Genomic DNA, 15,989 nt, shown 5'->3' with positions numbered 1-15,989 from the left:
TGTAAAGCCTTGAGTTTCAGTTTTGAGGCTTAAGCAAAAGTTGGCAAACCCTACTGAGATCATTGTCACTTCCAATTTTCCTGCCCTTACTTTAGAGGGTGTTCCCATGTAAATACACTCCCTTGTGAGTGTTCACTCAGTGCCTACTATCCAACGTTTTGCTAAGGACCAACAAATATACACATGAAATGTGGCGTAATTCCTGTCTTCTAGAAACTTGTGATCTAGGTGGAAAGATGCAAGGGACTCCCATACAATAGTTTAATAATGATGCAAAGTAGTATTGACCACTGCCTTCATTCATTTATTCCTTCTGTCATTCGCAGTCAATGAAAGCTCATTTTCCTAAAGCATAATTTATCAAAACACACTTCCAAAACATTTGAGGTAGCTTACAGTGTTAAAACCCGCATGGCACAAAACACTTAAAGTAAGGCCAGAAGACCAGAAACAGTTCAGACAGATGAGAACATTCAGCCAGGAGACTTAGAGTACAACGGGAACCTCTAAATATTGAGGCGAAGTGTAAGAGCCAAAAGGACTTTGCTGTCCTCTTTAGTTCTGCCTGAGGAATGCACTCTTTCCAGATGTGAAATGTAAAAGGAATTTATTCAAATAGATGCATATGCATCAGAGCCTCAGAGGGTCACCCAGGAATTGACTGTAAGTAGCAGAGATGATTTGAGGAAGTACAGCAGAGATCCGTTGTAGGGCAAATGTGTGGGTGGCAGTGTGGATGATTTTAAGAATGAAGAGTATGCAGAATTAAATCCAGTCAATCAGAGTGAGAAAGTCACTTCCTTTTCAGTGGTCTTTCAATCAGACTGTCTCAGATGGTTGCTAAGTCATTGGCTCCAATACTCTCCAAATCTGCTAGCTTTCCCTTTCAATAAAGGGAACAGAGACCTGCGGCCAAATGTGTTCTATAGGTGAGAGTTTCTAAGTGACAATTTAAAACGTGGTTTTGTTTTTCTTCTATTTATCTTCATGGTTTCCTTCTATTTATAACAAGTGAGACCAGTTTTCAACTATTTCTCCTTAGAATAAACTTATTTTTTTCAGAGAGACTTTTACCGATCCTAGTGGTCTAACCTCAGAAACCTAACAATGGCAAGAGTTGAGGAGGGTTTGGGTCCATGAGATGCCTGCATGTGACTGGAGGCAGAATAAATTGGTGTGACCACTTTGGAAAACAATTGAACATCTGCCTATCCCCACGAGCCACTGTCCCACTGGTATGTCCATGCCCAAGACACATTTTTGCACTTGAATAGCAAGCCCTATGCAGCAAAAAGTTCATAGGAGCTGTCTGGATGACAGCAAAATCATGAAATCACCCCCATACCCTCGGGAAGAGAGGGGATGAAAAAACGAATGAATTCACATAATGGAATATTATATGACCGTCAAAATGAATGAACTACAGCCATGCAGAACAAGGATAAATCTAAATAATATAAAGTGTAATGTAAAGTGAAAAACAGCAAGACTCAAAATATAACACACAGATTCTCTTCTTAAGGTTAAGAAAACAGCTGAAGTAAAAATGCACATTTTTAGATATACATATTGATTAAGTGAGACTATATAGAAAAGGAAGCAACAGAATGATGAACATAAGCTTCAAGATGATTTTGAGGTGGCAAGATGCAGGAAGATGGTTTGTGGACGGGATCACATGGCTGGATTTAGGTGAGTGTCAGGTCCTGGCTTTCACTGAGGGTGTCGGGGTACAGACACTTGTTACATTATTCAAAGTAATTAAGTAATAACAAAAAGAGGGAAAGTAAGCCCTGAGTGGGGTAATGATGAGAGCCTATCAGCAACCAAATATTATGATGAACTCAGATCCATGCTTTTGAGGTCCCAACAAGAAAAATGAGGACATTGAAAGGAAGATTTAGAGCAAAATAATGGTGCAGGTGTACAGAAGAATGTAGCAGACTGAAATCTGAAAAGTGCTGCATTGGGGAAAGGCCCTTCCCTGGAAGGGTAGTTTAGATGGTTCCAATAGACTGAAGCTTGGGAGTCAGGTTGAGGAGGAATTTGGAAAACACCTGAATTAAAAATGCAATTAACTACAGAGGAGGTCAAAACAAGCAAGGAGTTTGGGGAGTTATGGGCACCATGTGGAAACTGTGGACAAAATAGGACACACACACAGCTGAGTATTAGGCAAGAAAGCTCAGAGCATCAAGAACAGTGCTGAGTCAGGGAGGCGTTAGCTCTGATCAGTGCTATGTGAACATTTTTTGACATTTGGGGGCTTGCCTTTCTGTCTCTTGATGTTCTCAGCCTACAGTGTACTTACCAGTAACCCACTATTTTTCAGAAGGAATTTAAGATGACTTGCAATAACATTGAAAGCACAGCAAGGTAGGGGTGCCTGGGTGGCTCAGTTGGTTGAGCATCCAACTCTTGATTTCAGCTCAGGTCATGATCTCAGGGTTGTGAGATTGAGCCCCACTGTCAGGCTCCGCTGGGTGTGGAGCCTGCTTGGGATTCTCTCTCTCACCTCTCCCTCTGCCCCTTCTCGCTCTCTCAAATAAATAAGTAAATCTTAAAAAAAAAAAAATAGTACAGCAAGGTCATTAGGTGAGAAGTAGGTGAAGAATAGATGAGTAAAAATAGGAGGAAGGAGCCAAACTAGAGTCAGCAGCACTCCTCATACCGAAAACGTGTGTGCGCCAGAAAGTTGTCCAACACACTTGCTCTGTAACAGATGTGGAGGAAAAATGAGCACTATCTTTAGCTGCACTTTTGCAGGATTCCCAGGCACATTCTTCAAATATTGATCTCACAGAGTTCTTCAGTTGAATGCAAATATAACAATGTTTCTCTGAGAAAGCCTTCTTGAGAGAGCTAAGCAGGTCCACTGGTTTTTGGTAAATTAACTCACCAATGGGTAGAGAACCTGCAAAAACAGAGGGAGGGTATAAAAGTCTTAAATGATTTCTACTAAATAATAGCAGTTTCTGCAATATTTTTGGCAGGAGCACTCCGAGGTCCATTTCCTGAATTGTTCCTAAAGTTGGTATTCATCTCTGAACAGAGAGGTTCATGTGCTCCAGATTCTTGATGGACAAGTGGAATGGTTGACCTTTGGACGCTAACATGAAAAAATGTGGCCAGACTGGGTCATCCATTCTCCACATCAGGGGAAGGGCAGGAGGTGCAGAATATAAGTGGAGACTGGGGGATGGGGCCTCGGTGAGTTAAAACATTCTCTGCAGGACATAGAGTAGGATAGAACGTATGGAGTCTAGAATAAGAATAGGGACAACCCAAGCTGGCAAAAGTGGAAAACAACAACAACAACAAATAGACAAGCAGCAAGAAGATGAAACATCCACAGGAATGTTCATTTCTAGGAGGCACATTAGTGCTTTTTCCCACTTGGAAAGGGGAATCAGTACAGGGCTGTAGGATGTGGAATAGGAAGAAACATGGATCCCTGGAGAAGATTAACTGAAGAGGGAGCTATAGGCTGCTTGGGGCTGGACATCTGAGGGAGCAGCCAGCGAATGAGGCAGAGTGGTTGTTCAGGCTCTAAGGCCCTGAGCATTGCCTTTCAGGTGACAGCCCATCTTTTCATCCCTTTCTTCTGAGTGAGTGCCCTGGCTCTGTGTGGGCACCTGTTTTGCTGTGTATAATTTCAGCTGGTTTTATTCCCAAAGTAACTAACTTTTTTTAGTTGGTAGGGAAATAATTCTTGGTTAAAATCAACCCTTTCAACAAGCACTGGTCTGGAAACTAGAATAGAGAAGATGTGGCAGGAACCAAAAAGAAACCAGTAATAGGGGATTATTCTCAAAATTCCATTTTTTTTTAACCAGCTGGAACAGACTTGAGCAACATAAGAGTTGAGATTTCTGGTTGAAATACTCCAAGAATGTCACACTGTTCCTCTTAAAATGCCAATAAAGTTGAGATACTAATAAATCAGTCTGAGGCATTCCTTAAAATCCTATAGCTGAGGAATGACTCCAAGAGGAATCCCTGAAAAACACAGATTGTATCCTTTCAGTGTCCAAAACTGTGGGGCCCCCTTGGCTTTGACACCTATATCCTCTGGTAGTTGTATCAGGCATTCATCACTACACCCCATACAATAGCCCCTACTTTTCCCTTTTTTAGATCACAGCAAACTTCAAAACAAATACTTCTGGCAGAGGGGAAGGAAGCCAAAGGAGCCAAAGTGAACATGAATTGGCTAGAGGGAGGCTGCCATCCATGCACCTCAGCTCACCAGGGCATGCACATCCTGGTGAAGACATGAGGAGAGGGAGAAACAGATCGCTAGCAAAAGAGAAAGCTGAGCCCAGTGCTATTACAACTTTTGGTCAATTCCTGATTTTTTGTGCTAAAGTGGTATAACTTCTGAAAAAAAAGAAAAGTATGAGTGTTTCCATTGATTTAACTTTCATGCAAAAGAAAAGTCTTATAAAGTTCCATGCACCTGTAAGCCAGGTACTGTCTGAGATCCCCAGGCTTAGGAGATCTTTCAGGCCATCAGCTTAAGCTAGAGGAGCTGGGAGCTGGTTTCCCAGAAGTGAAGAAGGATGGTAAGGAAGAAAAAGAAGTATATCACTTTCCTTCCGACAAAGAGATTTCTTTGACATTAAATTCGAGGGTAAAAAATTTCTTAGATCTTAATGGAGCATGTCCAATTTAAAACCTGATTCTTTAATATTTAGTAAAAAAATTTAAGTCCACTTAAAGTGTGGCTTTTTATTATCTTTACTAGAATATATTAGATTGAACCATAGCAAATATTCAACCATTTTTCCCCTACAAAACTCAATTTCATATGATTCAGTCTGATAAATATCCCATTATAAACTATATAGTCATTTAAACAAAACAAAACAAACAAACAAACAAAAACTAAATTGGGTCCAGAATCAGTGATATGAAGCTCAAATTCATGCATTATTTTTCTCATAGGAAATTTTTGAAGAACCAAAGAACATTTTTTTTTTAAATATCTAGCCCAGCCCCTTAATTTCTGTGTTTGAGAAATGAGGCCTCAAGAGGTTAATACTTGTGTAAGACCATACATTTTAGTAAATGTAATGGATGTGAATTAAGGGTTGCCTTCAGGATATTTATGAATCAATCTATAATCTGCCCATGTCACTGATGAAAAAGCCCTATCAACAATATGGTTCTTAACAGAGGAAAAGTGTGCTCATGGGGCCTCCTGAAACATTTGAGAGAGCAAATAACTCTGTTCTCACCTGATGATGTCGTGTGCTTGATGGTGGGGATAAGGGAGGGAAGAGGTGCTAAAAACCCAAGTGTGATTATCCCACCTTTCTCCATGCTGGAGCTACTGGGGCTGGAGACCCACACTGACCAGCGAGTGCTGGGTTTCCTGGACAGGGACATTGGGTCAAACCTTCTTCCTTCCTCTGTCTGAAGCCTAGAGTTGAGACTGAAAGAACGGAGGGCAAACATCACCAAGGATCAATCTGTCTCAGGTAGTTCTAAGGAGGGAGAAATTCTCATTACTCTGTTATATGTACTAAGTCTTCTATATGGAAAGAAGCTAAGACTAAAAGGAACAGAATGGTTGGAGCCTAGCTAATTAGGAATTTGGGGAAGTAACTTTCACATGTAGACAGAGGCCTCAAAAATAACAGCATGAGGCTATCTTTGGGGTTGGTAAATAATTAGGGTGATTTCTATTTTCTAAGAAAGAAATGGGAGGGTGGGAGTTGGGGAGAAGGGAAGATGAGCTAGATTCCCAAGTAGTTGCAGGTAAGAGGCCCAATAAAGTCTCCCTCTGACAAGGCAGCAGTTAAAAGCCACTGGTGGGGGGCGCCTGGGTGGCTCAGTCGGTTAAGTGGCTGCCTTCGGCTCAGGTCATGATCCCAGGGTCCTGGGATCGAGCCCCACATCGGGCTCCTTGCTCCGCGGGAAGCCTGCTTCTCCCTCTCCCACTCCCCCTGCTTGTGTTCCTGCTCTCGCTGTGTCTCTCTGTCAAATAAATAAATAAAATCTTTAAAAAAAATAAAATAAAATAAAAGCCACTGGTGGGGCCTTTACCCAAAAAACACTGAAACCAGCAGTGGGAGCTTCAAAGAGATGCTGAGTAAAGAAGCAGAGTATAGGAGCAGTCACATCTTCAGAACAGCAGCTGTGAAATAGAAGTAAATGCAAGAATGCACCATACAGGACTGCCATTCTGCATGAATGTGAAACTCAACACAATCAATACTGAACAGTTGAATCATAAATTTGGGACTCTTTCAACATCAGTCACAAGAGTTTCATGATACTGCTGTAACCTGGAAACTGAGAGAAGATCAAGGACGTCATCTATTCTGCCCCAAAATATACCTTTTATTAATCCTAAATGCCAACTACTCCTCGCCTAGCTGGTACTTCTCAAATTGAATGATTTACATTGACAAATATTACTACATTCTTTAAAATGAAGGACTATGGTACAGGCATATGTAGAATCCTATATTTTGAAGGTAATATAAAAAACTTTATATTTATATAGCACTTGATAATTTATACAGATATGTACATGTGCATTATCTATGCCTGTGGGCCTTATAATAACCTTATGAAGTGAATGTTACGGGCATTCTCATTTTACTGATAATTAGTTTCATTTTCTTTATCTTTGTATTCTCTGCAGTTTCACATATAGATTTACTAGTATGCCCTACTCCAGTGGTTCTCCAAGTGTGGTCTCTGGACCAGCATCAGAGTCACTTGGGCACTTGTTAGAAAGGCAAATTCTTGTCCCCCACCCCGACCTACTGAATCAGAAACTCACAGTGTTTTAGGTGACTCTGATGCATGCTCAAGTTTGAGAATCACTGCACAATGCTCAGCCTTACTCTACTCCCTAAGAAAATCCTGCTGCTGGGTATATGTCAAATGGTTCAGATCACCATGTGCTGGGCTTTAGAATACTCACCTCACCAGCTCCAGAATCTAAAGACCCCAGAGCCAACTTGTTATTCCAGAGCTGACCCACTGGTTATTTTTCTCCACTTTGTATTTCTAGACCTAACTTAGATTTGGGTCCTGTGAAAGACAAAATGCACCACCCACCTAAGGAAATGCTTTTATGGCAAAATGTTCATTCATGAGGACCACCTCAAACAAAAGGAAGATGCCAACTGGCAAGCCAGCAGACTTATTAATCATGGCCACCCCCGGGCAGCTATGATGATTCATTATGAGGCAATCTCTTTGCCAATAGCACATTATCTTGATTCCTGTAGCTTTACAGTAAAACCTTAAAATCCTATAATTTCTCGAACTTTATCTTCTTCTTCAAAATTATTTTAGCTGTTCTAAGTTCCTTTGCTTTTACACAAATTTTAGAATAAGTTTGTCTAAATCTGCAAAACAAAATCCTGCTGGGATTTTAATTGGGCATATAGTGAATCAATTTGGAGAGAATTGACATCTTTGCTGTGTGGAGTCTTCCAATTCATAAAACATGACGTATTCTCTCCAATTGTTTTGTTCTTACTTGATTTCTTTCATTAGCATTTTATAATTTTCAGATTACAGAATCCATATGTGTTTCATTAAATTTCTCTAAATATTTTATGTCTGAACCTATTTTATATACACACAATTTTTAAATTTCTTATTTGCATGTATCTTGCTAATGTGTAGAAAATATATTTCTATATAATACAGTACACTTTTTCATGTGTTGTGCTTATATCCTACAACCTTACTAAACTCACTTTTGTTCTAGAAGCTTTTTTTTCTATTCCTTAGGATCGTCTATAAAGACAATCATGTTATCTGTAAATAGGGACAGATTTTTTCCCCCATCTGTATGCCTTTTCTTTCTTTCTTTTCTTCTTTTTGCCTTATTGCTCTAACACCTCTAGGACAATGCTGAATAAGTGAGTTGAGACTGGACAATTAACAATATGACAATAGCAAGCCCTTATCTATGAAATAATTACTTTAAATGTAAATGTATTAAATTCTCCAATCAAGAACAGAATGGCTGAATAGATTAAAAATAGAAAGGGAAGAGAGAATTCAACAATATGTTGCCTATAAGAAGCTCATTTTAACTTTAAGGACACACAAGGATGAAAGTAAAGAGATAGAAAAAAATACTCCATGTTGATGGTAATCCAAAAAGAACAAGGATGGCTATTTTTATATCAGAAAAAAAATTGTTAGTCAAAACTGGTCACAAGAGACAAAGGTTACTATACAATGATAAAGGGGTCAATTCACTAAAAGGATAAAACAAATGTAAATATATATGTGACCAACATTGGAGCACCTAAATATACAAAGCAAATATTAACAGAACTGAAGGGAAACCTAGATAGCAATACAATAATAGTAGGGGACTTCAAGACCCCACTTTCATCATTGGATAGATCATCCAGACAAAATATCAATAAGGAAATGGCTGACTTGAATAATACTGTAGACCAAGTGCACCTAAAAGACATTTATAGATCATATCATCCAACAGCAGCAGAATACACATTCTTCTCGAGTACACATGGAACATTTTCCAGAACAGATCATATGTTGGACCACAAAATAAGTCTTGGCAAATTTCAGACCAAAATATCACCTTCATACAAATATCCTCTTCTAACCACAATGATATGGAAGTAGAAATCAAAAACAGGAGTAAACTGGAAAATTAATAAATATGTAGAAATTATACAACACACTCCTAACAATCAAAAGATACAAAAAGTATCCTGAGACAAATGAAAATGAAAATAACATACCAAATCTTATGGAATGCAGCAAAAGCAGTCTTAAGAAGGAGGGCTTACATTAAGAAAAAGGAAAAATCTGAAATAAACAATCTAACTTTACATCTCAAAGAACTAAAAAAAAAAAAGAACAAACTAAGCCTAAAGTTAGCAGAAAAAAATAAATAATAAAATAACAAATATCAAAGCAGAAATAATGAAATCAAGACTAGACACGCAGACAAAAGAAAAGATCCATGAAACTGAATTTCTTTGAAAAGATAAACAAAATTGATAGATATTTGCTAAACTAACCAAGAAAAAAAGAGACAGGCCTCAAATAAATGAAATCACTAATGAAAAAGGAAACATTACAACTGATACCACATAAACCCAAAAGATTATGAGACTACCATCAATAATTATAGTCTAAAAATTGGATAACCTAGAAGAAATGACTAAATACCTAGAAACATAAAACCCAACAACAACAACAAAAATAAAACAAGAATGAATCAAAAAGAAATAAAAAATCTGAACAGACCAATAATAAATAAGGATATCAAAACAGTAATAAAAACTTCTCAACAAAGAAAATTCCAGAAGCAGATGGTTTTACAGGTGAATTCTATCAAACATTCAAAGAAGAATTAATGCCAATCTTTCTCAAACTCTTCAAAAAAAATGAAGAGGAGGGAATATTCTCAAATTCATTTTACAACGCATGAATTACCCTTATAACAGAGTTAGATAAAAACACTACAAGGAAATAAAATTATAGGTCAATATCCCTGATGAACATACATGCAAAAAATACTCCAAAAAACACTAGCAAACCAAATTCAGCTGCATATTAAAAGGATCATAGACCACAATCAGTTAAGATTTATGCCTGGTATGCAAGGATGATTCAAATCAATGAATGTGATTCACCACATTAACAAAATGAAGACTAAAAACCCTGTGATATAACCATATGAAAAAGCATTTGACAAAATTCATCCTTTCATTATATAAAAACTCTCAAGAAATAAAATATAGAAGAGATGTACTGCAAAATAATAGTGTCCATATATGGTAAGCCCACAGCTAACATCCTACCCAATGGTGAAAAAGTTGAAAACTTTTCCTCTAAGATCAGGTACAAGACAAGGTTTTCCACTCTCACCATCTCTATTCAACATAGTATTGGAAGTCCTAGCCAGAGCAATCAGAGAAGAAAAAGAAGTAAAAGGTATCCAAATCAGAAAAAGAAGAATTAAAACTGTCTATGTTGCAGATGACGTGATCTTATGTATAGAAAACCCTAAGGACTCCACCAAAAAACTTTAGAACTATTAAAAAAAACTCAGTAAAGTTTCAGGATACAAAATCAATATACAAAAATCAGTGGCATATCTACACACTAACAACAAACTATCTGAAAAAGAACTTAAGAAACAATCCCATATACAATAACATCAAAAAACTTGTTTATTTTTTTAAGATTTTATTTATTTATTTGAGAGAAAGAGAGAGAGCATGAGTCGGGGCTGGGGGAGGGAGAGGGAGAAGCCGACTCCCTGCTGAGCAGGGAGCCAGATATGGGGCTCGATCCCAGGACCCTGGGATCATGACATAAGCTGAAGACAGACACCTAACTGACTAAGCCATGCAAGCACCCGATCGTCAAAAATTTTTAAAACTTATGAATAAATTTAACCAAGGAGGCAGAAGATCTGTACCTTGAAAACTATAAAACATTGATTAAATAAATTGGGCAAGACACAAATGAATGGAAAGATATCTCATGTTCCTTGTTGGTTGAAATTAATATTGTTAAAACATCTATGCTATCCAAAACTATCTATAGAGTCAATTCAATCCTTATCAAAATTCCAATGGCATTTTTCACAAAATAGAACAATCCTCAAATTTAATTGGAACTATAAAAGACTATGAAGAACTAAAGCAATCCCGAGAAAGAAGAATGAAGCTAGAGGCATCACACTTCCTGATTTCAAACTATATTATGAAGCTATAGAAATCAAAACAGTATGATACCAGCGAAAAATAGACACAGACCAAGGGAGCAGAATAGAGAACCTAGGCATAAATCCACACATATGCAGTTAACTAATCTTTGATAAGGGTGCCAGGAATACACAACAAAGACAAGATAGTCTCTTCAATAAATGATGTTGGGAAAGCTCCATATCCGCATGCAAAAGAATGATCTTAGACACTTATCTTACACCATACACAAAAAATAACTTGAAATTGATTGAAGGCTTAAACATAAAAACTGAAACCATAAAACTCTTAGAAGAAAACATAAGGAAAAAATTCTTTGACATTGATCTTGGCAATGACTTTTTGGATATGACACCAAAAGCACAGGCAATAAAAACAAAAATAAACTGGTGGGACTACATCAAAAGAAGAAGCTTCTTTACAGCAAAAGAAATAATCAGCAAAATGAGAAGGAAACCTATGGAATAGGAGAAAATATTTGCAAACTGTATATCAGAGAAGGGGTTAATATCCAAAATATATAAGGAACTCATATGACTCAAAAAGTAACTGGATTAAAAAAAAATGGGCAAAGGATCTCTGAACAAACCTTTTTCCAAAGAAGACATACAAGTGGCCAACAGGTCTATAAAAGATGTTCAACATCACTAAGCATCAAGAAAATGTAAATCAAAACCACAATGAGATATCATCTTGCACCTGTTAAGATAGCTAATATCAAAAAGACAAGAGATAACAAGCATAAGCAAGGATGTGGAGAAAGGGGAACCCTTGTACACTGTTGGTAGGAATGTAAACTGGTACAGTCTTTATAGAAAGCAACAGTAGGAAGGGAAAAATGAAGGGGGGAAATCGGAGGGGGAGATGAACCATGAGAGACTATGTATGGACTCTGAGAAACAAACTGAGGGTTCTAGAGGGGAGGGGGTGGGAGGATGGGTTAGCCTGGTAATGGGTATTAAAGAGGGCATGTACTGAATGGAGCACTGGGTGTTATATGCAAACTATGAATCATGGAACACTACATCAAAAACTAATGATGTAATGTATCATGATTAACATAACATAACATAATAAAATTTTAAAAATGTAAAAAAAAACAAAAAATAAAGCAATATGGAGCTTCCTCAAAAAAATTAAAAATTGAACTACCATAAGATACAACAATCCCACTTCTTGATATATACCCTTACGAAATAAAATCAGGATCTCAGAGTTACGTGTACTCTTATGTTCATTGCAGCACTATTCATAATAGTCAAGATATGGAAACAAACTATGTGCCCATTGACAGATGAATAGGTAAAGAAAATGAGGAATATACATACAATGGAATATTATTCAGCCATAAAGAGAAGGAAATCCTGCCATTGGGACAACATAGGTGAACCTGGAGGACATTATGCTAAATGAAATAAGTCAAACACAGGAAGACAAACACTGTCTAATCTAACTTATATGTGGAACCTAAAAAAGTTGAACTCACGGATAACTGAGTAGAAGGGTGATTGCCCAGGGACAGGGGGTAGGAGAAATGGGGATGTTTGCCAAATATATATGAATATATTCTGGGGATCTAATGTACAGGATGGTGATTATAGTTAATAATACTGCAATGTATACATGAAATATGCTAAAGTGTTCTCAACACACTCAAAAAATTGTAACCATATGAAGTGATAGGTGTGTTAATTGACTTGATTGAGGTGTTAATCTCACAATATGTATGCATATTAAATCATCACATTGTATGCCCTCAAAAAAATCTCATTGTACAACCCAAATAGATACAATTTTTATTTATCAATCATATTTCAATATAACTGAAAAACATTTCTTTTAATTCAAAAAAATTGTAGGTTTGGGGTTTTCACCAAACTTGGAGTTTTCAGCTATTATTTCTTTATGAATCCTTTCAGCATCACATTCTTTCTCCTCTTACCCTGAAATTTAGAGAAGTATGTTAGACCTTTCATTATTGTCTCCTGAAGTTCTCTTCAGTTGTCTTCAGTGATTTTTGCACTTTGTTGCTCAGATTGGATCATTTCTGTTGGCCTCTCTTCATGTTTATGGATTCTTTCCTTTGTCTTTTCCTTACTTGTTTTGAACCCATCTTTGAGTTTCTTTTCTTATTTTTTTTAAGATTTTATTTATTTATTTGACAGAGAGAGACACAGCGAGAGACGGAACACAAGCAGGGGGAGCGGAAGAGGGAGAAGCAGGCTTCCCGCTGAGCTGGGAGCCTGATGCGGGGCTCTATTCCAGGACCCTGGGATCATGACCTGAGCCAAAGGCAGACACTTAACAACTGAGCCACACAGGCGCCCCCATCATTGAGTTTCTTACATACCTTTTTCAGTTCTAAAATTTTCATGTAGTTCTCCTTTATATCTTCTATTTCTTTGTTGAGAGTTTCAATTTTAACATTTTTCCAACAGTTTGCAAATACTAATTTGAGCATTTTTATAATAACTGTTTAAAGTATTTTCCAACATCTGTGTAATCTCAGTGTTTGCTTCTGTCAATTGTCATTTTCTATGTGAGTTTAATCTTCATCATTCATTATGTGCTGAGTAATTTTATATCCTGGACATTTTGATATTAAGTTATGAGACTCTTGATCTTCCTTCAATTTCATGGGATATGTTATTTTAGTTATAGACGGTAATTGAAAGGGCTAAGTTCAGGCTACAAGTTCCAACCCACCTTTTGTTGCTGTGGTTCCAATGTCAGTTTAGTTTTTGAAGCCTTTGTACCCTTGTTTAGATCTGTCACAGTGTATGGTACACAGTGGCCAATCTAGGGCACGGGCAGTTGTCTGTCAGCTTAGTTCTCAAAGTATTTGGTATTGTAATTAGAATTGGATTCACATATGTGCAGATCAGGGGTTCATAAACTTTATGGGCAGCTTTCCTGAGCTCCTCCTTGATCATGGTCTCTTTGGTACATTCAGTTTCCAAGAGACTCTTGTTTTCACTCCTCTTGTTTTCACTCAAGCCAGAAACTTGGTGTTCGAGTTATCACTGTGTTCTGTACACTTCCGTGGTTCTACCAAAAAATGGCCAGGCAATGGGAGGACAGAAAGGGGGAAAGCAATGGGAATTTGCCTCTCATTACTGGAATTGTTGCTCCACTGAATGGAGAGATAGGTTTTTATCTGGTATTCGTCATGGTCCTCCAGAGAAACAGAGAGAGGGATAAAGAGAGACACATACAGACACACACACAAGTACACACACACGTACATCAAAACAGAGAAAGAGAGCTTTATTTTCAGGAAGTGGCTCACATGACTGTGGGGATTGACAAGTCTAAAATCTGCAAGGCAGGCCAACAGCTTAGAAAGCTGGGGAAGTTAATGTTACAGCTCAAATCTGAAGGCAATATTCTCTCTAAAAGGTGAAATCCCTCTTCCTGAGAGACCTCAGTCTATTTTCCTTTAAGTCCTTCAACTGATTGGGTGAGGCTCACCCACAGTATGGAGGATAATCTGCTTTACTCAAAGGCAAATGATTTAAATGTTAATCTCATCTAAAAATTACCATTACGGTGACATCGAGACTGGTATTTGACCAAATGCCTGGGTAATGTGGCCTTGTTAATAAAATTAACCATCACAAGTCCATCCCTTGTCAACTTGACACCCATATACATTTTTTAAACTACACTTAATAACCAAGTAAAATAACAAAATCATACTCTTACCTAACGGTACAACTCTCCTGTGTAAAACTGAGAACACACTAGCTCTTCCTCCAGAATGGGATACGAAGTACTTGGGTGATGGTCCTCTTCTTGACATCCTATAACTTAAATCTTATAATGTAAAGTTAACAATACTTAAATACCCTGAGGTTAAGTCAATACATCTTATGTCATACTAAAAGGATAGGAGAGAGAGAAGAAAAAAAGATATTCTCTTGATCCACACACACATTCATAAGAAAATAAGAAAGAAATACCCATGATAATTACAAATTATACCTCTTCAAATTTTTGGTTCCTTCAGCTTCCTATTAGCAGCTACTTCCTGGCCACAAGAGGATTGCTTGGGTCTGGGTCAGGAGAGAATAAAGAAAAGAATAAATAAATAAATAAAATGAGGGGTTTTCCCCACTCTGTGCATTAAGAGTTCATGTCCCAACTCCTTGAGCCAGAGCTATAGGGCTCCTCTTATGAATGTGCCTTGAAGTCAGCTTCCAGGGTTTGGGATGTGCCATGGGTTAGGAGATACTAGAAGAAAAACAGTAAGCTCACTGCCAGATCAATGGTACTTCAAATTTGGACTCTTTTTCAATCTTCCCACTGCTATTTTCTTCTCAGCATCCTTAGAAAGCTGGCCCATGCATTCTGTCCAGATTTCTAGTTGTAATCACTTGGACAGAAAGGGTGGGATGTGCTTATTTCATCTCATCCAGAAAGAGGACCTTCCACCTATTCTTTTTTACCTTATTTAGTATAAATACTAAGGAATTTTAAATTGCACATGTGGCTCATATTTGTGGCTTACATCATATATACGTAAGATAGTGGCTGGTTTAGAAGTTTGATGGAAAAGAAAAAAATCCATATAATTAATATCAATGAAGTACCTTCTCTGTGGCAGACAGTTTGCTATGTGCTGGGAAACCATACTGAATAAAGTAGATTTAGCCCTTCTATCATGGAAGAGTCAGGGATAAACAGACTTTAAATAAATAAGTGATCATACACACACATATACACACACACACACACACAAATACCATTATGTTTGCAATGAGCACCACAAAGGAAATAAAGAGTCTGTCATAGAGTCCCTAACCTAGGACTGGGGCCAGGATGGAGTACTGTGGAAAGTATTCCTAAGGAAGTGGCCTTCAAGGCAAGGCTTAAAGGTAAGTAGGACTTTCCCAGGTGAAAAGGAGTGAGAAGGAACATTCCTGGTAGATGTAACCCCACGGGCTGAAGATTTTAATACCAGAAGGAGTTTTCCTGAGGAGAAGAAAGAAGGTTGGTGTTGATGCGGCATAAGGAAAGAGGAGACTCATGTTGGTCGAGCAACGTATGCAGAACAGCCTGAGGAAGAGCCCACAAGAAAATGGTCCTTAACATACACCCAGTGGTATGGTTCTCCACCAGGGCATCTAGGGTCCTTTGGCATCCCCTTCTGAGAGGAAGCAGTCTCAGAAAAACATGCCCCAGTGTTTCTGAAGACTAAACAGAAGGATTTCAGAAGGCTGAGAAGATCCATTGTTTCCTAGACTACCTCCCCTG

Source organism: Zalophus californianus, chromosome 12 (genome assembly GCF_009762305.2).
Source record: "Zalophus californianus isolate mZalCal1 chromosome 12, mZalCal1.pri.v2, whole genome shotgun sequence".
In the NCBI taxonomy this organism is placed as follows: Eukaryota; Metazoa; Chordata; class Mammalia; order Carnivora; family Otariidae; genus Zalophus; species Zalophus californianus.
This window is presented reverse-complemented; position numbering follows the sequence as displayed.